This window comes from Dermacentor variabilis, chromosome 5, assembly GCF_050947875.1.
Source record: "Dermacentor variabilis isolate Ectoservices chromosome 5, ASM5094787v1, whole genome shotgun sequence".
Lineage (NCBI taxonomy): Eukaryota > Metazoa > Arthropoda > Arachnida > Ixodida > Ixodidae > Dermacentor > Dermacentor variabilis.
This window is the reverse complement of record NC_134572.1, coordinates 134,799,668-134,821,705: the sequence shown is the minus strand read 5'-3', so window position 1 is coordinate 134,821,705 and position 22,038 is coordinate 134,799,668. Positions and strand designations below refer to the sequence as shown.

Sequence of the window (22,038 nt, the reverse complement as noted above, 5' to 3'; positions counted from 1 at the left end):
AAAGAGCAAGGAACGTTGGGACTGGGCTAGTGAATCAAACTACACGTGCAGATCGGCGCATGCACATTTCTATGTCGTATGCTTTCAAACCTATTTGTGACTATTTTGACTGTTCCTATGGCACTCAGCGGCCGCGGCTTTTGGGGTGACCTATTTTGGTTCCGAAATCAAATCGTCCAAAAATACTTTATTTGCTTCTTTTTACAATTTACACTTCTAATTTACTTCTAATTCTTTATTTATTTATTTATTTATTTATTTATTTATTTATTTATTTATTTATTTATTTATTTATTTATTTACGATACAGACATGTTTCAGTTCATTTCCCCTTCCCTCCGTGCACGGTGCATGAAAGCATGATGGACACTTTTTCGGTTAACCTCCTTACCGTTTCCCTGATTATTTTAGTGCGATTAGCATTCTTAGGATACTTTACGCACTTGTTGGTATCTATCTATCCATCTATCTATCTATCTATCTATCTATCTATCTATCTATCTATCTATCTATCTATCTATCTATCTATCTATCTATCCGTTTTCCCGCCAACTCGGTTCACTGAACACTCCACGGTCTGAGGGAACTGGGTTCGAAAGCAACCGTCGGATCTGCATCGGTATGTGCCGCTCTTCAATGAATATGTTTGACGCCAAGATGGCTCACTCGGTATGTGCCACTGGATACGTACCGCTATTCTATGAACCTGTTTCACGCTGATTTGAGTCACTGGGTATGTTCCGCTCGTCAGTGACAAAAGAAAATTATCTTAAATTTATCCGGTAACGGGTGGAATAGAATCCTCGTCATATATTTCAGACAACCTTGTCGGAATACATATTCACACAGGTACATCACGCGGACATCACGGCGGTACCGCTAGATGGCGCAGCGTGTCTAAACAGAAGCACGAGAGATTAGCCGGCTGCACAGGCATTAGATACATGACGCGGTTGGATGTTGGCAATATGGTGTGCCATATTGCTTCAATGCGAATCGCATTAGTGTCGACAGTCATTCTGTGATGAGTTTTGCCGGAATTCGAACTTTAAACCCGTAGCGCTAGGGTTTTTCTTCCTATTACGAGGATGCCTACAAAATTTGCTCTACAAAATCGTTTTCTTACATTCAAACTAAATATGTAGAATCAGCACCCTGCTGGATGCGTGATAACAAGGTGCTGCGCGTGCACTGTCAGTAACGAAAGACATATGATGCCACATCCCTGTTATCACCCGGTAAAATCATTGGCTATTTCTGATATTCCTCATGTTCTCAATGTAACCGAACGTTGCTTGCATTACATGTCACGAACGCTGCCACCACATGCACAACTGTCAAGAACGTTGCTTGATGGCTACGATATTTTGGCGATATCACTGCCATAAAGTTTGAGGCGTGTTCAGACATGGTAGCCTTCGTTCACATAGGTGATTTAAGAGATTCTCCTTTTTTCTTTCGGTTCCACGCTGACATTCCGTCCTGCTGAAGTAACACCGGGAGCATGCGTTCTAGGCCCTGGCTCAATTCTAAAGCGTGTCGCTTTGCATTCTCAAATTTCTCGTCTGCATGCATAAATCGAAGGTCAGTAATTGCAGCGTTGAGGTTACGGGTATTTTCGTCATCCAAAAGATCAAGACCACATTTGATTTATACAGATGGCCTCTGCTTCCTCAACAGACAAGCTTCTGCTGACAAACACCTGTACTTGACGCGTAAATTGCGCTTAACATCTCCTCCTCTTGTCTCTCCATTTCCCATAGGTAACAAACCACTGCCATCTAAACACTCCAAAGTACGATGCCCTTTACGGCATATAGACGGTGCCCCAGAGTCAGAATCGAACAGTTTGCGAGCCCCGTTTCAAATGTGCTATCACGGTGCCTACAAAGACTGTATCAATTTAGCCAATGACATCCGGGTGCTCAGAATGCGAGCTCTTACGAAAATGGCCAGGAGGGACGGGGGAATAAAGACGGGAGAGGGCGCATCCGCATTTCGATACGCGTCTCTACAAGTATTGCCCGGAGAGCCGGTCCTCTTTGTCTCTAAACTAGACATCACTGCCGGACCGTTTTCGGATCATTCCAGATTCAGGGCTATAGCCATCGGAATCAACGTTTGCTACGCGCTAACCGCGTGTCGTTGTCTGTGCTTCGGAGCTTCAGAAGGGGTGAGAAAGAGACGGCGAGGAGGGGTGGTTGATGGAAGAGACACCTCCGGGAGGGGGCGCAGCCCTCGGTAGCGGTTTGCCGTGCACCAGGAAACCGCGAATGGCCAAATTGGTCATAAAACTGTCATCATCGCCAGGCGAGGAACGGCGTCCTTGGCCGCCGCGTCATTGTCGAAATGGTCTGTCTGGCAACCGTTTATGGCGGCGCTTTTGAGGAAGACCCTCCCTTCTGTCTTCTGAGTTCGCTACGTTTCAGCGTTGCGCTCTCTTCTCGGCTGCAAAGTGCGGAGGACGGACGCTTCCCCGCGGTGACTCGTAGCACTGGGAGAAGGCAACGAGGGTACGCTACTCTTTTGAATCTTTCTTTCACACTCTCCCTGTTCGTCGCCCCCCTGTTGCACTCTCTACCCTCAACGCTACCACCCCTCCTGAAGCTCCCCCCCCCCCCCACCTCCATGGTCTCTGTCGTCTTTTTGCATGGCCTCTTGTCGTTCTGTCCGCTTGGAAGTACCATTAGGATTATAGGCCCCTAATATATCGCTCCATGCGCCTCCCGAGCTCGCGCGTTGCTACTCTATATAGTGGATGGTGGACTCAGTTGCATTAGGTTTTATGAGGCCTTCATTGAAAGTAAATGTGCCCCTCCCTTTGTCGCCGGCGTGCTATATGGTCTGCGGAGTATAAAAACAAGTGGCAGAACGGAAGAGGGAGGATCTGTATGGTGGATTGTATGTTGTGACGCCTGTTGAGTGTACGAAGAAAGCGAGTCACAGCGCGATGAGAATTTCCTGTTCTGGCTGAACTTTTCTTATATATTACAGCATACGTGTTGGAAAGAAAACAAATGCGAGTGCATTCCGTCGCCAATTCATATTAGCCAACAAACCGCCCGCCAGAATAAGATATGTTAACAAGAGGCCGACTGATGTTTTCACGGTGAATGAAGTTCTAAATCAGGACGGCAACATTTTGCTAGTTTAAGGTAGAGATTTTTTTCACTTCACAAATATCTCTATTGCCTAGACTATATATATATATATATATATATATATATATATATATATATATATATATATATATATATATATATATATATATATATATTCTCATCTTTTCCCTTTATGTTTTATTTTTCTCCTTCTTGTAAAGGATGCACCGCCACTGGACGTACTCGCAAATAAAGAAGCCCTACTTACAGGGTACATCTTATTTGCATATCAGTGAAGCGTAGACGAATCTCAACCTTTTCGTATCTGCGCTTGGTGACTGCTTGCAGGCTGCAGTGTAAGTCTGGGTTTCAGAATTCGGACTTTCATATTTGATCAATCACAGCGGCTTATAGAGATGCGCGGTACGGGCTCATGCGGTTCGCTGGTATTTGTTGAGAATGACTAGAATCGGGAATGGTACCTTCAAGGCAGTTTTTTCCATAAGCTGTACGTGCCTTTATCTGAAGAAGAATAAAGCATGCGAAATAATGATCAAATAAATATGGACTTGACTAAGGATATCTGAGTAAAACTTAATCTTGCCTGCAAATAATCATTCAGGCTGGTTTCTGGCATATGCCAGATGGCCACGGGCGATCACTCCGATTGAAATGGCGTTCCCGGAGCTTCTTGTGCGCCATGATAAATAAAAAGCAGCGTACTGGGGTAGCGTTCTGGCGAAAATGTATTCCTGATTATGTGTTCGGTGCCGGCTGCTTAATATAGCACATCTATTGCGCCCGTGTGTTGTTGATGCCACTTTCAATAAGCTTGTTGCTACCTGCGAATAAACAGAAACAAATGATATCGCTACTGTGAAATCAGCCGGTGTAGAAGCATGAGTCTTGCCCAATAGCATAATGCAGTGTAATATTAGCACACGAGGCATGGTCAGCTGGGAAGGCAGACAATAATACGAAGGCAGACAATCGAACGGAGAACACTGGTGGTTATCAGTTGATGGCCGGCTCCTATCCGCGTGGATTAGACTTGGCTACGAGGCCACACTTCTGCAGAAAACAACTATCAGTGTAACGATTCATTTCACTCTATGCTGGTCCGTTCTTATCACCCACCCCTCATGGCTGGCTTATTCTGGTGACAAGGCAGGCAGACCGCCCCTCAGAACAATGACCAAGCGTGGAAAGGAAGAGTATTGGAGTAGAATTGTTACGTTATCCCGATCGAGTTCGTGCTGCGGTGTGATACGAGGCTTGATAAAAAAAGTTACCGTAACTGCTACGTCCACCGCCTTGAACGTACTAACCACGGCAGCTTTAAGCTCTTAGTTCGCATGAAGAGTGAAAAGTACAGCTGGCATTTCAGCAGTTTGAAAGAAAACGCAATGCTACTGCGCACAGCACACTCAGAGGGTGTTGAGAAGCGCGCACACGTTGTGGCCAAAGCTGAATGAATGAATGAATGAGTGAGTGAGTGAGTGAGTGAGTGAGTGAGTGAGTGAGTGAGTGAGTGAGTGAGTGAGTGAGTGAGTGAGTGAGTGAGTGAGTGAGTGAGTGAGTGAGTGAGTGAGTGAGTGAGTGAGTGAGTGAGTGAGTGAGTGAGTGAGTGAGTGAGTGAGTGAGTGAGTGAGTGAGTGAGTGAGTGAGTGAGTGAGTGAGTGAGTGAGTGAGTGAGTGAGTGAGTGAGTGAGTGAGTGAGTGAGTGAGTGAGTGAGTGAGTGAGTGAGTGAGTGAGTGAGTGAGTGAGTGAGTGAGTGAGTGAGTGAGTGAGTGAGTGAGTGAGTGAGTGAGTGAGTGAGTGAGTGAGTGAGTGAGTGAGTGAGTGAGTGAGTGAGTGAGTGAGTGAGTGAGTGAGTGAGTGAGTGAGTTTGTTGTTATTGTTGTTGTGATGCCTACCGACAGGTTGGTTCAACAGGAATAGGGCGCTGCCACCGTTTAAGACCATCTGTCAGGTATCTACGCTGATTCCCTGCACTTCATCCGCCTTCTTAATTACAACCTCTTGCAGAAAGGTTTCAACTTCCCAAAGGTATTTGGCTTCCCAAATAGGCAAAGCTTATGCGCTCGTAATGTATCGTGATTACTTCAATAACGCCGATGGACTGGTTGGAGCATATAACGCAGTGGAGACAGCCATCTTTCACGGTTGCCTCCAAATGACACCGCATCCTAGTGACGCGCCGCTTCGCCGCTTGTCAAAAAGCAGTAAACGTGCTGAAAGCTTTAACATGGTGTGGTGGTGTCGAACTTCATTTTGCGTTTGCCTTTGTAACATTTCCATTCGAGCTTCCCATCCCCATCAGTAGCAACAGCGCCGCCGCCTACTTATGTCCACTGCACGACGAAGGCCTGTTCCAGCGATTTCCCTGTCTTTGATTGGCGTTTTCGGCACTTGTAACGCTATTGGCCACAAAGCTGTCCGCGAATGCGAATCATTCACACGCGGACAAACTTTTCACTACCCGCAATACCAACTTAGCTACAGCATAAGAAAATTAATCAGATGGCAATAAGATGTACTTGTATCCGGACAGAATGTACAGCAAACCCTTGTTATAATACTCTTATTGGGACAGAAAATTGGTCTCATAATAAGCGGTATATATTGCCAAAAGCGCAGTGTCTATAAGAGGGTCATACTGTAACGCGGCATATGTACACTCCAACAGCGCGGAAGCTTGTAATACGCATGTTATAACAAAGCCGTAGTCGACACCAGCCACGTGACAGTGGCGAAATTCTGCTGAAACCTATGAACAGTTTTCTCTCCTGTCATTCATCATCGCGTGATTCAGCTCGTCCCGAAGAGCTACCGCCATGTTGCGGAGTGACCTTCGCAGTGAACTTTATCATCACGTGAATCAGCTCGTCCCAAAGAGCTGCCGCCATATTGCGGTCCCGGCAATTATATTCGCAATGATCTTTGTTACAGGACATTGGCACTAAAAGAAAGCAAAGGCTCGAATGTTCATATCTAAAACAGAAGCCCTATGGTACAATGATCCCGGAAGACTTCGCAATGAAATCATATTTTGAATAAAGCGATATCGTTATAGCGAAACTTTACTGTATTTCCAATGCAAGGTTCAAGATAAATTGCACGATATCCGCAAGACACCTGTCAAATGAAGCTGGACAGGGGTGGTTGCCAACTTCATACGGTTGCAGTGCCTTAGTCAGTGTACTCGCATCAGTACTCAAGCATAACATTACAGGAAATGCACGTCTATGCGCACCATTACCCGGCTGTAGAACGAGAGCACGCATACACGATTTCTGGCTGTGATATTTTCAGCGTGCCTCCACAAAATTTCTTCTGCCAGTCTGATTATGACAGTAAGAAAGATTGGCCGTGTCGTTCGCGGTCTCTAATGTGGCATCAGACCCTAATGGATCTCGGGGCTGGCCAGTATTATTTCAACACTCTTTATGAAAGAGAAAAATTGAGAGACTTGAAAAGCCTAGAGCTTTCTTAGCCGTCCTTTAAGGGCGTAACCATGCTGCTAGTCGTAACTAATATTTCACTCCGTGTAGTGCGAGCTTCGGTTACCATTTTTTTTTCTTACAGCGCTTACATAAATGTGTTTTGTTTCTCGAGACCCAACTCCCTGCAGCACATCCTGCATTGAAGCACGTCTACCACGCAGTGTCGGAACGTCACGTGGTACACGTTTCGGTAAGGCCGTGCGCAACAGAGACGGTTTAAAAAATGATGTTTACCGTTATTCTTGGCATCGCTGTATACACTGGGCCGGCCTTCCGTTGAATGCGAGCACCGCGGTGAGTTATACCGCGACGCATCGGCCTCGACGGCAAATAACCGCGACCCTTCGATACCATTCAAAGACCCTGTTGAGCTTCGCGCTGAGCTCGACATTCTCGCTCTGTCTTGGGCCGGGTGAGTTATGCGGCGAAGCGCAACCTCGGGTGGGCTGGCTCGGCACCAACGGGGACCGCAGGCAACGACGAAAGATGGTTCGGAAAAGCGGCGCCGACTTCTCTCGCCGCTCACGGGGCGCAAAACAAACGCGCCGCAAACAAAGGCGGCGCAATCAAGAGTGCTGCAGTTCCCGGCCTCACTAAGAGAAATGCTGCCGGCTCTGCACACTCACGCAAGCCCAGGGCTGTAGACGCGCGACTGAGAGGGCGAGGGCCAGGAGAAAGATGTGCTGACTCTCGAAATCAAAGGAACGGTGGAAGGAGAGTAAGAAGAAGAAGAAATTCTTGGCTGCGCACTGTTGCAGCGAAAGTCCGAGAAAGCGAAGAGTAGAGATGGAAGCTAAGAAAGAAAGAAAGGAAAAAAAACAGAAAAAGAACGAAAGAAAGGAGGGGGAGTGTCTTCAGGCGGCAGCGAAGGCGGAACCACGCGGAGAAATGATTGCGCGCGAGAAAATTGCGATTTCCTCGCGCGATTTATCCATAAGCGGTGACGCGCGCGCGCGCCGTTTTCTTTTGTTTGTGCTGCGTTTTATTTCCTCGCTGGCGCCGTCCATTTTCTCTCCAAGGCAAGGAGGCGCGCCTCCGCGTGGGCCGCTCTATTTACTTCCACTTGAGTGTCAACGCGCTACTTGATCCCGCCATTTCCTGCGGCCGACGCGATCGCCGGTCGCGACAGCGCTGCGGGTGGGGGACGCACAGGGCGAGGCGGCTGGGCGGACAGGCGAAGCACGCACGCAGCTTATACCACCGCATGACGAGCGTGCGTCCTCCTTTACACCTTACTATACGCGTGCGTGCGTTCGCGTTCGCTCTGAAAAATGAACTCCTCCGTCGGGGCGGCGGTGTTCGGTTGGCGTGGGCTTTTATAAATATATATAGCCCCCCGCTTGCTGCTACCGCTGCAGCTGACACGTCTTACTCCTTTTATTTTTACTTTGCTTTTTCCATGCCGGTTCGCAAGACGTCCACGCGCGGCTCTCTCAGTGGAAACATACACGAACGCACAGCACCCCTCTCCCGCACCCCGAGAGCTGTCCAGCGAGCAAGACAGGCAGCCACCTTTCTCCACGACAGGCCGGTCTACGGGTCTTGTTGATGCCCCCCTCTCGGTTCGGCTTCTTGATCTTGCCCCGCCAGCTCCGCGCTCCTCGGCGCCCCTTCGCTGCAGCGGAAGGCCGGTCGCCCCTGGTGTGGTCGTTTCCCAGCCCGGCACACGACCGGCTTCTTCAAGTTTCTCGAGAGCATTTTCCTTCAGCCCTTCGTGACGGCTGAGAGATGTGGTGAAAACGAATCCCGGTCGCCTACTGGCTGGCCGATGCTGCCTTGCAGCCTCGGGCGGAAACGTACGATAATGGGCCGCAGCTAAGATGACGTCCACGGAGAAGGGAGCTTTCACAGTCGCGCCTGCGTTGAAAGAGAACACGCCAGGGCGAGACGCACAGAGAAAGAGTGAAAGAGATAGAGAGGGGTGAAAACGAATGCCTAAAAAAATATATTCGCGCGATACGCGGGGCATTGAGAAATAGGGTGGCCAAATTGAATGCCACGCGCGTTTGGAACTGGACGCTCGGTTTCCGCTTTCGGCGACTCGATCGCATGGCGTCTGGGCAGCCAGGCAGGCTGGCAGGTCGGGTGGGACTCGTGTCACGGTCGTAGCGTCCGGACGTTGGGGAGCGGTGAAAAATACGTGCGCACCCGGCGGAGGGTGGAGACGTATACGTGCGGGTTTTATGACGGCGGCTTATAAACGCGGCCTAGATGCCAGGAGTGCCCGTGGCCCGGCGATATATTTCGTTAACGCTGCCGAGGAGTTTAACTCGTCGTGCACAGGGCGTGAGAGTGCAGCTTTCAGAGCTGTTTTCTCCTCGGTGTATGTGTTTCTGGATTCCCAGATCAACTAACTGCATGGGCGACTTTGCGTGCGGGTATACTTAGACGCGGGGTGCCCCCCCCCCCCCAAACACACACACACGTGTGTGTGTGTGTCGATTCTCGCATACTTTGCAGAAAGTACAGCACTATTCGCGTCGCGCATACGATCTGATTACAAGGTTCGGCGACAACAGAGGCAACAGATAGAATCGGCTACAATGATCGAGATTGTTATGATACATGCAGGCATGTCTTACGCCTTACGAAAGCGTTTAACATTTCTTAGCCGATAAAATGTAGTCCCCGGAAAAAGATAAAGTACACCTGTCAATAAGTATATATATATATATATATATATATATATATATATATATATATATATATATATATATATATATATATATATATAGTATTAATATATAGTATTACGATATGCTCAAGCGATGCTCAAGAAACGAGCCGCCGCGAGAACGACGACGAAGTTGGTCGGTGCGCTTGGCGCGAGGGAGTGTCAGCCAGGCTGCCTGGCTCCAGTGTAAATAGCCTGCAAATAGCCTCTTCTGTCTGTGTCCTTCCACACACACCGAGCTTGTCACCATGCCTCCCGGTGACGCGCCCACCTCTGCAACGGCTTCGGCATGTGTGCGTGTGTGCGTGTGCGTGTGTGCGTGTGTGCGTGTGTGCGTGTGTGCGTGTGTGCGTGTGCGTGTGTGCGTGTGTGCGTGTGCGTGTGTGTGCGTGCGTGCGTGTGTGTGTGTGTGTGTGTGTGTGTGTGTGTGTGTGTGTGTGTGTGTGTGTGTGTGTGTGTGTGTGTGTGTGTGTGTGTGTGTGTGTGTGTGTGTGTGTGTGTGTGTTTATCGCGAGAAGTAGGGATCAGGAAGTATAACCTTTTAGTAAATATAAGCATCGCCTCTGTTTTTAAATCGTCATCTATTAGTGTTGTAATATGTGTCACGACGATGTTTAGTGGAACTTCAATTTCAGAAACCGGTTCTGTCGTGCCGAAGGGGAAGGTTGTACGGAATACTCCAACCGAAGTGGCAGAGAAAATGGGCTAATTGATTTGATTCAATCTGATCAGGATTATTGAGAATATTTTTTTTACTTATTTCGGACTAAATGAGAGCGGTGACGTCGAACATTCATTTAGCACCTTCAATAACTTTTTGTTATCTTTGAAAAAACTATGGACTCATGAGCTTTGTGCCTACTATAAGACAGCTAATGTTTTGGCTATCTACTTACTTTGAATTTAAACAACGTGCATCGCTTTGCACGTAATCGGCGACGAAAATATAAATAAAAGGGGACGGGGTGAACGTTGAAAGGGGGTAGGAAGGTAGAGGTAAGGTGAGTACTTTCGCTTGCTTTCGCAGGCTTCCTTACAGGCTTGGAAAGAATACTGTAGCATGTACAGAGCAACACGAAGATGGATCGGGAACTTTTCATGATGGCCTACGTTTTTCTGATTGGCAATTTTGCTCTGATTATAATATTTTTAAAGTTTATTAATTAATAATAACGAATCGTGTAATTATGTGGAATACAGTAAAAGAGCCTGATTTGCTCCAAGCGACGGCTAACAATATTACCGTGCTTCTGTCCAGCTATACACGGCCCCCACATATATATATTTTTTTTTAAATTTTGGCACAAGTTATGTGGGACAGTCTGTTTATAGGGGTGCCGTATTGGTAGATTAAAGTTCTGCAGGTCAAGATTACAATGGGAAAGTGCGAAAAGATGGGATAAGATAAGACAACATTATTGAAAGCTGGGTACTGTACCGTCAACGCTGTCCTATCCTTTCCTTCTCGACGTCCCATGTTTCCGTCCTGTTTACGGGAACAAAGATTAGACAACAAGAACGCAGACTTCTCCAAGTAAACTCGTAGGTAAGTGCGAACAAGTTCAGTTTACAACCCTCCTGCTATGTAATACCAGATTATAATAACAACTGTGTAATAATAATAACTATGTAATACCGTGCAGGCGCGACAAACAAGGATGTGAGAGACAGACAGACGGGAAAGCCGCCTTCAGATTGCCGCACCACCTCCGTCTGACGACTTGGATTTTCACAGTGTCTGGCCAGAATCATGTAAAATCTGCGGTGTCACATTGACATCACCCTCCACTGGTCAATTTTTGCACGCGTTATTCGATAAAAGGAATCCTTGCCTCCAAAACGGTTGTTAATTATCAACGATTTATTGTCAGCGAGATGTCTGAATGCAGGTTCCACTCGATGGGTGCGGAATTCAAGAACGTTCGTGTATCGTGCGCACTGTGTATGTTAAAGAGCCACAGGTGGTCGAAAGTAATCCGGAATCTCCCACTACGGCGTGCTTCACAATCAGATCATGCTTCTTCTGGCACGCAACGCCCCTGAATTCATGACTGTTTTAGGCTTGTAGCGCAGCTCAGAAAGAGCAAAAAAGGAAGGTGGTAGAGGTAATCAGTTTGATTACCCCTACCTCCTTCCTTTTTTGCTCTTTCTTGATTGCCTCTACCACCTTCCGTTCTCGCTCTTTCTGAGCTGCGCTACAAGCCTAAAACAGTCATGACATACCAACTCGCCCAAACTGCCACGCTTTTGACCCCTGAATTCAATTTTTTTTAATGCATTATAGTTTCCAGAGAATAATAGCCTTCCAATATAACATAACCTTTTCGTTACCTTCACTACCCTTTTGATAAAGAAGTGGCTGTGCTCATGACTCCCCAAGTACCTATACTCTGCAACGAATAGTAAAAATCCATGTCTCGTACATATGTCATGATGAGAGAAAGAAAACTTCGTTCTGCACCTCTTTATTGGTGTTACCTTGGCATCAAGCAATGCGAGACATATTAGCTTCAAACTACATAGGCGATGACAAGACCTTTTCGGCATTACGCGCATACTCTTTCAGTCTTCCGTAACGCGGGCACCTATCTTAATCAACGCAGATGTGGGCGCCGCGAGGGTAGCCTCGGGACCGGGCTCGGATGTACTGCGTTTCTTTCAACTCTTTTCCGCCTTTCGAACCGGAGGGATCTCTATTCAGGCAGGCTGTTTGGGGCGATGAAAACAGCCAATATATCGGACGTCGGAAATAATCGACACGCCTCGAGCAATTAATGAACCCCGTCGGCGCCGTATCCACACGACGCGATTTCGAATCTGGATTCCGCACTGCACGCAACACCGCTTTTATTCGCTGTCTCCGAGATCCATTCATCGTCGTTCGCAATATACGCTTGCTATAGACGGGTATTCAGTGCGTTTGTTTCTTGTTCTTGGCGCCTGCCCTGCCGCCTTGGGGACGCGTAAAGGTCATTCCAGCGCTTTCTTTCTTTCGTTCTTTTTTTTTTATTTTCTCCACCTTTTGTGAAGCTAGGACTGATGAGAGGAAACTTCGCGGATAGGATAAGCAGACCGAATAACGGCAGCACCGAATCAAAGCAAAGGAAGCCGGTGGAAGGGAGGGGGGGGGGGGGGGGGAGTGTTGACTAAGTTGGAACTAAGCGAAAATAACGACACTAGCTGCTCCAAGTCCCAATCGAAAGCAGTGAGTCGGCAGAGGAAGTTCAAATGAAAGAAAAGAGGGCATGACTTGCAGCTTGAAAAGAGGCAAAGTTCGCTTCACCACCAGGCAGGGCCGTGGAACAACATGCGCAGACGCCGAACGAACCCTGACGAACAACGTGAAAATAGAAGTAGGGGTTGAGGAGAGGGGGGGGGGGGGGGTTGAATGGAAACTTGGAGGCTGGAGGATTCTGAAGGCACCGATAAAGAAAGAGTTGCGAACGACAGAAGGCCTTCGAGCGCGGAACGAAGTTGGAAGGAAGAAATAAATACGAAGAGCGAGCGACTGGTGCACAGCGCGGGAAAGAAGTCGATAGCCCTGAGGAATACTGAGGGAATAAATAAGTAAATAAAGTCAGCAGCTACAGGCATGCAAGAAAAAAAGAACGAAGAGCAGGACTTGAACAGTGAAAGAAGCGAAGAAAAAAAGTAGCCGTCGAGAAGACTTTGGCCCGGCTTTCCCGAGTAGTAACAAATAGCCTGCTTTAAGTGCAAGGCACACGGCGAACGTGAGGGAAAGACGAAAGTTTCTTCCTCAATCTTTTGCTTACTTCTTCTCATCGGCCGGCTCGCACTTCTTTTGTTTCTGCGCTGGATGCGCGCTTCTTTCTCTTCTCTTTTCCCCCCTCTTCTCACGAGTCGCGTAGGCTTAGCGAGGGGAAAGAGCCATTTTTCCTGCCCACTCTTCCATCTTCTACGCGGTGGTGCGTTGTGTGTGTGTGTGTGTGTGTGTGTGTGTGTGTGTGTGTGTGTGTGTCTGCGCATGCTGTGCTTTCTTTTTGTTTATTTCTTAACGACGCTTCTCCGCCGTCCCTCTGAGCAGTCCTCCGGCTCCCTCGAAGAATCTTCTTTTTCTTGCCCTCTCCCTCTTTGATTTCTTTCCACCCTTTCATATGAAGGGGAGAGAAAGACAAGTTTCACCCTCGCCATCCACATTTCCTAGCCTCGCGGCAGGGCGCCTCGTGCCGGGCACCGGCGACGGCCATTGGTCGGCTGACGTCTGCGCACATCGAACTCGCAAGTGGGCGTGGTCTTGTCCCGGAGGGTTGAGGTCTCCGCGCCGCCGCAGAGCCGCCGGGCAACGCCGCCTGCCGCCGCCGCCGCGGTCTCCTCATCTTTAATTATCTTTTCTCTCTCCTTTCCCATTCCTGCTTCACCACCTCTCTCCCTTTCGGCGCGCCGGGGCGAAGCAGCACCGAGCGCTTGTTCGCTGCTGGCAGAACACGGAAAGAAAACATCGGCGACGGCTGGGTCCGCGAGGGATGTGCGGTGCGTCCGCAGGAGCGCCGAGAGAGAAGGAAGGCCAAGCGTTGACGGCGCTGCCACGCGGTCGGGCAGAGAAACGGATCTGGCCGCCGTTCCACGCAGTGTAACTGCGTTCGGGGGCTACTCGAATAGCTGAAAAACATGTCTTGTCATCTGAATATACATACGCGAAGGCACCACTCCTCTCCTGGTGAGGACGAAACAACACGGTCTGGTGGTCGATGCCGGTCTGTCGCGGAAGACGCCGCGACACGCTGCCTTACACTGTCAGGAAGTGCGCGTCATAAAGCGGCCGAGACGGGCTGCTTTCTCCCCTGGTCGTGTCCGGCGTCGTAAAAAAGTCAGCGTATCGTGGTCGGCGACGGCCATGAATAACGGCGTTCCGGAAGGAACATTCCTCACTTTCTAGAGCGCTGGAGTCCGCTGGCTTGGTTCTTTCGCGTATCTTTTCTGTTTTAGCTTGAGAAAAAGTGACTCGGGCAGTCGGTGTAAAGTTTCTGTGTACGAAGCATCGCCCGCCGCGAACTCTGAAAGCTTTATTGTCACTGCGACAACGTACTGCACTGTAGTATTGCCGACATCTCGCCACATCCGTCTACATCCACGCTTCACAAGTCGAATTCAAATAAAGCAGCTCATCCAAGTTCCCCATGCCGGGGATACCCGAATTCGGCCTCGTCAAATTTGCTATTTTTCCTTCTTTGATTTGCAACAAGGCGGTTAAGTCTTATTTGTTGAACATGGTGGAATTCGACAGTATGTAGGAATGTAACGCTGTTTTTGGCAGCTCACAGAAGCTACGCGTGGAAAGCGTAAAATCATCTTTAAACAGTTATATGCGAATTTTGTTCATATGCACGACTCTGTCATGTGTGATAAGCGGCGTAGGAATTCATGCGCAACTCGAGAGCTGCGTGTCATATCTTCGTGGAATAGGTATAAGAATGAGACAGCTGATGGACAAGACCGATTAGACGCGTACATTCTTAGGAAAATTCATGCCCTTTCGGACGTATATTGTCGCCAAGCCATCGTCATCTGTCTTGCTTGCGTTTCCTTTCTTTAAGACACAGCGCTCGCTGCTTTCCCGTCATGAACGCTGTGTCAGGCAGATGCGCACAGGCCGTTCTTGACCTGACAGTACCGTGCGCGAAGGGTTAAGGAAAAGCACGCAAGACAGATAGCGATTATTGTTTGGGGATAAGGCAAGCCGCAAAGAAAACTTATCTGTAGAGTGTACTGTAGCACCACCTTGCTATACTGAATAAAAATAAATGCTAAAACGAATTCTCCGTGTTTATAATGTCTAGCCACTACGTAATCACAGTGCAGAAATAATCTTTACACTCGCACTCACGTTTACAAAGTCTGCGCGTCTCGGTACTACCATCGAATGGCTGAAAATATGACATTATTGAGTGGCAAATAACGTTGCTAACTAGACGTGTGAATCATGAGCGCGAAATTTCATTCATTCATTTTCAACTTTTCTCCGACCGGCGGCAAGGGAAGAAGATGAGTAATGGGTTTTGCCGGTTCCATCCGCTTTTGCTTTTATTTGTTCCAAGTCGGCGATCATTTATACCCCAGCCCCAATGAGGCCCTGCACGGGTCAAAAGCCTTTGCCCTCCCCACGAGACCTTGCTTCTATGCTTTCCCGAATTTCATTCCGCTTCCTTCACTGGTCTTTATTGTGTACCACTTCTTTTCAACTTCGCGCCCACTATATATACGCACTTGGGCAGCGAACTCGCACCGTATAATGGCCTCAAGGCAGACAGAGGCGCGGGCGCAGTTTTCACCTGCCAAGATGAGGTATTTCCGTGAAATTGGTTCGCTGCCCGAGGGCGCATGCGGCATCACTCGCCCGCGCAAAGTTAAGTCAAAGAACAAGAAAATGCGCCGGGAGATGAAGAAAGAGGGCGCGGAGCAGGACAGAACTTTTTTTTCCGTGGGAGGAAAAGAGTTCTTTTAAAGTTATCGCGGTGACGTCGAATTTTTCTCACCCGGTATTGCCGCCATCGTGGTTTGTTCTCCTTCTTAACACTTGAGTAATGGTCTGGTGCCTTTTCCGGCAGTTCTCGCCCGACGCATCGATTGAACTTTCCTTCAGTGCGTGTGTGTTTCCTGCCATTTTCCTTTTTCTTCGGAAGTATGTTGGGTTGGGAATCGGGCTCAATTATTTATCAACTAAAGCAACCGGGAAGAAACAACGCGATGCGCGGCAGTTTTCCCTTGTGCTGACATTATGATATATAAGCAGAGACCCGCTCAAGAAATACAATTAAGATGCGCAGTTGCAGTGGGCGCTTGTTGTGACGCTGAGAGTATTGTCGTGGACCTATTCGGTCCACGACAGTAAAACTCCAAGATATTGTTTGCAAAAGATGAGCAACTGTGAATGTGTGCTGCGTTAAAACGTTTCAAGCTAGCAACAATAATTTGGTATGTTTATTTCAGAAAAGTTTTAGACCACGTTTGTTATACCGTAGGTTGCGCACGCTGTAATTATTTCTTGAGAGTATAACATGCCGCAATGGTTCTATGGCTTATAGCTGCTGCTGAACACAAAGTCGTGGGTTCGATTTTCGTGCCTCTGGTTCCGCATACAGGTGAAGGCTGGATGCAAAAGCGTCGGCGTATTCCACCCTGGGTTCGCTTTAATTATTCCCAGTTCGCAAAATTTATTCCGAACTAATTAAATGTGGTGCTCTCGCAGCGTGCGTGTTGTTTTGAGCTGTTAAACACAATAAGTCTCTCGGGTTGAAGCTTCTAAAAAAAATGCGAAAAGTTGAAGCTCGATTTTCTTTTTGCGAACATGAATTCTGTGATGAAAGAAAGGAAACGCCGACCAAGATGAAATTATATTTAGTGAAAAATTAAAAGGCATTTCGGCCCCCACACGGGCGGCTTGTCCACAAATCATTTGTGAGCAAGGCTTCCACGTGGGAGCCGGAAGGTCTTTTAATTTTTCACTAAACATTTTTCACCTTGGTCGGCGCACCCTTTTTTCATCATGCTTCTTCCCGGGACCAGACGGGACTCCGTGAAACGCTGGATTAGAAGTGAATTCTGCGTCGACCATCCTGTACGTGTTGTATGCGGGATCGCAGCATGAAGCTATGTGCTTATTTTACATGTCTTGAAAATAGGTAGCTATGCCTTCACGCCTGCACAGATGGAAAATTTTCGCAAGCGTCGTAAGTTTGACGATGTATACAGACACACTCAATTTAGGCGCGCGTGCATTGGAATTCTGCCTTGTGATAGTTGCCTTGATACGGTGCTGTGCTGTTACTACGGCTGATATCAGTCTCGCTGGTTTAATTCTTGGCCACCACAGCTACACTTTTATCGGGGAGGAATAAAAAAGAAAAGTAACGCTGGATTCTGGTTAATATTAATGGAACCGGATTACAATGAACGATATTTATTTGGAATTCTCTAGGTGCGACATCTCCAGTATATATTTTGCAGTTCTGGCATGTAGTAAACCTCGTAAATTTCCACGTAATCATGAATGCCCTATGGCTGCGTCATGTCTCCTTAAACCATCTGACACATTGATGAGTCACGCCTTTATATATATATATATGTAGCAATCTACTGTTTCAGAGATGAAGGCGAATGTACACACACTGCAGCTAAATGACTACATTGACGCCACAGTTTTCGGTGCCAACACCTCGGTTAAGATGATGGCGCAACAAATTCAGCTTTGTACACGTGTAGGGGTGTGGTTCGCGGCGCTCCAAAGTCCCTTCACGCTATCTGCTCGTAGCCGAGTGGAGCCGGCTCCCAGTCTCATATATAGCCCTCCCCCCCACCCCCAAAAAAGAAGGAAAGAAAAGAAACAACGACGAGTTCGTCTGCCACGCAGACGACATTGCATGTAGACGTGCCACGGGTGCGGCTCGCAGCGCCGTTCGAGATCCACTCGGGGCGTTCAGACAGGGCAGTTCAACAATGCCGACGGCAGCAGCGCACGCACGGGTGAGTTCCGCAGCCTTGAACTTTGCTCACGAAAATCGGCACGCTGTCTGATGTGCGTCGTGGCAGCAATAGCACTGCCCTGTGAAGGGAAGGGCGCAGACACATTTCCGCTGCCGTCTGCCCCGGGCGCCGCGCGTGAACCTGGCAGCCCCTCCGTGCCCATCACGCCTCCCCCCCTCCTACCCGCTGTCCTCCCTCCACCTCCTCCTAACCCCTCGCTTGTCCTGCCGTCAACAGTCTTACTGTCCTGTATGCACAAATGCACTCGGGAATGGGCGAGGGAAAGGGCAGGAACGATGAGGGCGAGGGGTGCACGGGGCCCCCCTTGTAGGCCCCCGTGAGGAGAATGCCCGAGTAATTGTGGGATGGGTTTCCGAGCGCGGCGCGCACGCAGACGGTCATCGCCTCGGCTCTAAACGCCGGCTTTCGACTTCACCTCATGCGCTCGGCGGCGCGGTCTCGAGAGGAACAACGTAATCCGATCGTTTAATGCCGCGCGTCCAGGAAGAGCACCCGTAAGCGAGATTCAATGTGTGTGGGCACGAGGCGGCGCATGCATATATTACGTAGCTTCGCCTAACAAAAGTGTAGGCAGCGAGCCGCGCAAAGTCGTAACATCCTTGCGCCACGTCTACAGTTCGATGGTTGCTCAGAAACTATTATCCTCGCGCACCTAAGATGTCGGCCCGCTCGATGCTCAGAAAGGTGGCCTTGTTTTGAGAAATTGTGTCTGAGAGCGCTCGCTCTTTTGCTTTTCCAACTTTATTGTTTCTTTTTTTTGGGGGGGGGGGATGTAGTTGTGAAGGGGAGTTCCGTGTCGGCTTTTGTGTGGCGCAGGCCGGCGTTACGACGGCATGGTTAAAAAATAAAATTATGGGGTTTTACGTGCCAAAACCACTTTCTGATTATGAGGCACGCTGTAGTAGGGGACTCCGGAAATTTGGACCACCTGCGGTTCTTTAGCGTGCACCTAAATCTAAGTGCACGGATGTTTGCGCATTTCGACCGCATCGAAATGCGGCCGCCGTGGCCAGGATTCGATACCGCTACATCGTACTTAGCAGCCCAACACCATAGCCACTAAGCAACCACGGCGGGGACGGCTTGGTCGATATTAAATATATAAATGCAACGCAGTGTGCGTCTCGAAGCCCCAAACTTGCTTTGATGCCTAGTGATCAATGTTTCATAAAATGAAAACCCTAATCCGTAATTTCTTTCGTACGTCACGTTATACTGTCCCCCCATTGAAGGCCAGCGAGGGGTTAATACGGCTGCGGCGGTGAGAGATGACACCTCTGTGCTGCAACGCAGGATGCGTGAAAGCCGTCACCAAGGGCAGCCAGCCACGACTGCAATGGAATACAGCAGCATTGGTCGTAAATCCAGCGAACAAGTACTTCCAAGGGGTGTAAGAATTCGCTTATAGATTGATTCGCTGTCTTTGGTGCATCATTCGTTAGATTGACACAAATCTGCGGAGTACTTTTATTTTTTATTGTGATAGTGATTATACGGAGGTTCGAGGCACGTTTGCGCCGTCACAGTTGGCGTGCTGCCACGGTGTGAACGCGCATGCGCCCCACGCCTAGAAGGTTTAACTGTAACTGGAAACGCGCAGCCAAGCGTATGTATGAACTGTCACACTGCGCGCAATCAGCTTTGCCGGAGTCAGGACAGTATTCAGGCTGCCCTGTACTTGGTGTACATGTAATGTACGTGCTGTGCGCACGTACAGGCGCCGACAAAAGTGGTATACTCCACGCAGTCCACGCTACGGGAGCCGGAGCAACGGATGGATGGATGTTATGAGCGTCCCCTTTGGAACGGGGCAGTGGGTTGCGCCACCAAGCTCTTGCTGTTATACTGCCTAATGTTCTACCTAAGTTAAACAATAAAAAATAAACACTATGAACTCTCACACCCAAATTTTCTGCATCGCAACACCATCTACAGGCAGCATCTGGAATCATGTCTGCCGATAATAAAGGGCACCCATTGGCTGTCTCGATCCCAGATGCCGCCTGTAGAAGGCGTCGCGATGCAGTGTGCCGCTGCTCCGGCTCCCGCTGCGTGGGCTGCATGGAGTATACCACTTTTCTCGGCGCCTGTACATTAGCGTTCCTATTCTGAACAACCGTACGCAAGCCACACCCTGGTGCATAGACTGGTCTGAGGGGAACAGACAGAAAGCTAATTATCTGTCTACAGATTAGATACAGAGATATGTTATCCTTTATAGATATGTTATCTATCTAGTCCTTTATTTTGGCGCTGACGAACGGCGATGGGTTTTCCTTTGGTGTCAACTCGTGGATCATCGACATGCGAAGCATGCAACGCCGTTGTCTGTGGTGCTGCCTCGAGTGACCTTCATCATGCGAGCTCTCCCAGACGCCTTCAGGGACACGCTAAACCTTGATATCGCTTTCAATGTCTTGCCTACGGTCTTCGTAGGCAAAGGTCCTCGTTCTATTGAGTTATATTTTTTTCCTTGGTATCGATAATAGTATACGCGTATGTGTGTTTGTACCTGTTAGCTTAAAAGATGAGAATAGAAGATAAAGGAGTGTTGTCGCTAGATTTTCTTGTGATGGTTGCCCACATATGCAGAATGAAGCGATAGACTTACCGCGAGCATGCACAACGTCTTTTCGATAGTGTTTTTAGCAGTGCTTATAAATTCGATTTCAAACGCAGTTTCAGGGTGGAATCCGTTCGGTTTCATGCAAAGTTCAGGGGTGGGGCACGTCGATATACAATGTGTGTGTTTCTCTCTCTCTCTCTCTCTCTTTATTTATTTATTTATTTATTTATTTATTTAATCGAAAGCATCAAATGGCCCATTGAGCGAAAAGGCGGGCGGCGTCTGTAGCAGCGAAGAAACGGCACCCAACTACCCAGGGGCTGCGACGCCACGTCAGGAGCGCGCCTCGCGCTATCGTGACGCTGGTTCGCGCCTGCTGGCTCGGGCAGCAAGTACCGCTGTGGAGTCTGAGGCATCCACATCTTCGGCGGTCGCAACCTGAGCATTAACGAAACGTGGCCGTCCACGCCAGTGCACCGCAGACGAAGTAAGGAGGGTCGAAAGAACGAAGCAGAACAAGCGAAGAGGCAGGCAGCGATATATACCATCGTCGTCAACTCCCCCAATAGACGGCGGGCGGAACAAGCCTTAGCGCAAACGTCACTCGCAGCGCGATACTCAAAGGACCGCTCAGCGGCTTCCAATTGGACATTAATGCTTTCGCATTCCCTACTCATAAGGAGTGCTTAGGTGTCCTCGGATTTCTTTTTTTTTTTTTGACCATACAGATTTCTTTATATAAAGGCTGTAAGCGCAGTGAACGTGGCGTTAATTTTTGCAGACGAGTTCCCAGGCAAGGTGGACGTATGCTTTGCCCCTACAAACGTGAACTTCGGTAGACTAATTACTAAACAGTTATTAATTAACATTTTTATTGATGCCTTAAGGGCAGTTGTTTAAATTTGAATGTGAAGGTAATGACATTTTAATGCACCTTCACTATTCTTTTAATCTTGCCGCAGTTAATAGGTGATATTTATCATCGAATTTCAGCGGTAAATTCGGGCAAAAGGTGTGTGTGCATTAAAATGTCATTGCCTCTAAATTTGCCAGTTAGACATCTGCCTCCAACTCACTAATAGAACAGGTAATTAATAAGTATTCTTGTTAGTTAGTATTCTCAAGCTCACGTTATCAGCAGCATAGTATGTCTTCCTCGCTTAGGAACTCTGCTCATTACTCTTGATTTAAAAATCTGTATCGACTGAAAAACAAAACAAAAAGCTATCTGTATATACTGTTTTCAAGGACCGATTCAAAGCTTTCCTTCGCAGGTGCTTCACGTGCAAGAATATTTTACTCTGACAACAGTAAATGTGGTATCGTAGCCATGTTACTCTTATACTTATGGTACCAACCCAGGATGTGCACGTTTAGCTATTCTGCAGCTGAATAGTTGACAATGCGAGTGACGTCATATCTGCGCAACGAAACTCTGAGGGTGGCTTCCCGGAAGCATTGGCAGAAAGCGTTCCCTCTCTCTCTCTCTCTCTCTCCTTACTATTGACATATTCGCCTTTCTAACACGGAAGTGGAAAGGCTGCGTTGCTTAACAAGGAAGGAGTAGAGTCGGTGGTGCGATTATTGCTGAAATCGTGAGGGTACGGGGCTTTTCGAAGTTGCGACACCTTATTCGGCATTCAGGAGGAGAAAATTGGGCGGCTCGCGTACCCTTCCCGGCTTAGGGG

The 22,038-nt window shown here is 48.3% G+C and overlaps 1 protein-coding gene across 7 annotated transcripts in view; it reads left to right on the top strand.

Moving 5' to 3' along the window:
• LOC142581972 (uncharacterized) overlaps window positions 1–22,038 on the top strand; it is a 570,107-nt gene that overhangs the window by 176,326 nt on the left and 371,743 nt on the right. The window contains exon 1 of one of the 7 annotated variants that reach the window (XM_075691410.1): window positions 2,441–2,513. The exons of the other annotated variants lie outside the window; for them this stretch is intronic. The gene's annotated coding sequence lies outside the window, so the exon portion shown is untranslated. Of the gene's footprint in view, window positions 1–2,440; window positions 2,514–22,038 lie in introns of those variants that run through there. 7 annotated transcript variants of the gene reach the window in all.